The sequence below is a fragment of the Babylonia areolata genome, chromosome 19 (assembly GCF_041734735.1).
Source record: "Babylonia areolata isolate BAREFJ2019XMU chromosome 19, ASM4173473v1, whole genome shotgun sequence".
Classification (NCBI taxonomy): Eukaryota; Metazoa; Mollusca; class Gastropoda; order Neogastropoda; family Buccinidae; genus Babylonia; species Babylonia areolata.
Window position 1 is genome coordinate 52,624,332 of NC_134894.1, and position 2,530 is coordinate 52,626,861.

Here is a 2,530-nt window from a genome sequence, read left to right on the forward strand (position 1 = left end):
CACATGTCACATCAGTGTTTTGATGTAAATGACCAGTACAACACATCTACAGCCACTTTCCGCCCTGCCCCCACCCAGCTCCGTCCCAGACTTAGTGCGCACCACACACAGCCAGAGGCCTGTCATGGATCCAGTCCCCTTTCTCACTACAGAACCTTCAGCAAAAATTTTCCCCAAGGAAACTCTCTTCCATTAGGAATTCCACCACAGAATGAGACTCAGTGACCTGCGGGCACATGGAGTGCACTCCCACAGCCTGATCCATCCCAGCCATTGACTGCCGACAACTTTCTGCAGGTGGTTGCTCCAACATGCCACACTCAGGTAGAGAAGCCACCAAGCCTTCCGTATGCCCCTTCGTGATGGTACCTACCTGGGCAATTACACAGCCTTATCCCAGAGACACCAGGGACCTCAAGTCTCTTGTTGCCAAATGTCTGCCCTTCTATGCATAGGCAACATGCCAGTGCTGTCTTTTTTGGTAATGACAGAAAAGTGTGGGGGGGGGGGGGGGGGCTATCGCCTGTCAGCTCTCATGGAGGAGCTCTACAGATCTGCCTGTCACGCCTAAGGCAAGCCCAACATGGTGGCCTACCTCTGTCTCATGCCACAGTTTCCTCTAAACACATGAACCACTTCCACTATTGGCCCACAACCGATGTGGAATCATCAGATCAAACCACATGTGCACCTCCTTGCATTGACGCTCAACCGTGCTCAAGTGAGACAACCCTATAGGGTATGTGTTTCCTTCCCTTCCTTTGATTCAAAGGGCTCTCAGACCTCTCCCACAATACAGCTGCGGACCTCTGTCTTATTTGCCCGCACCAATATCCTTAGGTGACACAGTACACTCTACCTTCATCGAATTCTACTTGAGGGACATCTATCGCTTTAGGGATGATGGCTCAAGAGGCGTTGCCTCTGCAGTGGTCACACAACAGGCCATCGCAGCGCACTGGCGATAGAACAGAAGGATTGAGACTTGATGCCTCCTCAGCCAGAGCACATGAAGTCAGAGCATGGTCCTCTTCTCTTGCCTTAGAGCACTCAACATGGCTGCAAGACATCATGGATGCTGCATACTGGAAAAACCCTGCTACCTTCATCGACTTCTACCTGAGAGACGTCGCACGCTTGCGGGATGATGGCTCAAGAGGCATCACTTCTGTGGTAGTTGCACAACAGGCCATCGCAGCACACAGACAGTAGAACAGGCTAGCCCTCCACCTTGTCGAGCTATTCTGCACTAGTTGGGTCACGGTTAAGTATGTGTAATTAAAAGGAATTTTTCTATCTAAAATTACGTTAAATAACATACTTACCGTGACCCAAATTTAAGACCCTCCCGTCCTCCCCGCTTCCTGTTCTCCCTGCTCACTGCGCTGGTGATGGCATATTGCCATCAAAAGAGGGCGCTAGCCAGGGGGACAAAGGGGAGGTTACCTACTTCCGGGAGGTTATCGGCCGTAGTACTTTCGTTTTCTCTGCATAGGCGGATAGTAGTTTGCACAGGACAGGAATGTCAGACCCCTGCCGGAGTCTGCACTAGTTGGGTCACGGTAAGTATGTTATTTAAACGTAATTTTAGATAGAAAATTTCCTTTTATACTCGCAGCTCCCAACACACATGCACGCACGTCATATGCACACATTCTTAAATAGGTTTTATAGTCGCAGCTGCCAACACGTACATCTTCCTAAATAAGTTTTAGTTGAGGCTCCCCACCCCTCCTCACACACATGGCAGAGCTCCCATGACACATACTTGCACATACACATCTCTCTCTGTCTTTTTGTGAGGTGATGAATAGTGTGATGGCCTTGTACCTGGTTCTTCAGGAATACCTACTCTTTTACCATGTGATTTTTACCTCATGATTTTGGATTTTCCCAGCAGTAGACCACCCATTGTTGTGCCGTCAGCAAATCTGTCAGCTTGCTCAATTCCCATAACACCTGCATGTCAAGGGCAGTATATATATTATATACCCTGGTAAACTTTTTATTCTCAATGTTGCTCGTTGCCTTGTGCCACTCTGGGCTCCCCATTCCATTTTTGTTTTTTGTAAGAGGTTCAATGAGCCACTGAGTCAGTCATGACATGTTGATTTCAAGTGTATGAACAGATAGTGACAGCCACTGGAGAGCATGTATCACAACTTCAACTTTCAATGTCAGGTTGAAGGTTCTTCCACTGGACGACCAATATCAGTATGCTGATGAAAATTGTCGGTTGTGACTTTGTATGCAGCATTTTTTCCCCTAATCATTTTTCCCAAGTCAAGCTATGGACAGCTGTAATTCTTAAACATCTTTCAAAATTTGCAAGATAAGCCAGGCCAAAGTTGGCAAGAGTAAGCACCCGAGCTGCTCTATTGTTGTTTAATCAAGTCTGCAAGCCCTTTCATGTTGACATTGTAGAGGACAAGAGAGATATTTGTGCAATCCCATGGAAAGGTTTGAGGGTGCAGACGAAGGGACAAATGTTCTTTCATGACATGCTGCTGCAATCCATTTTGTCCAGTCT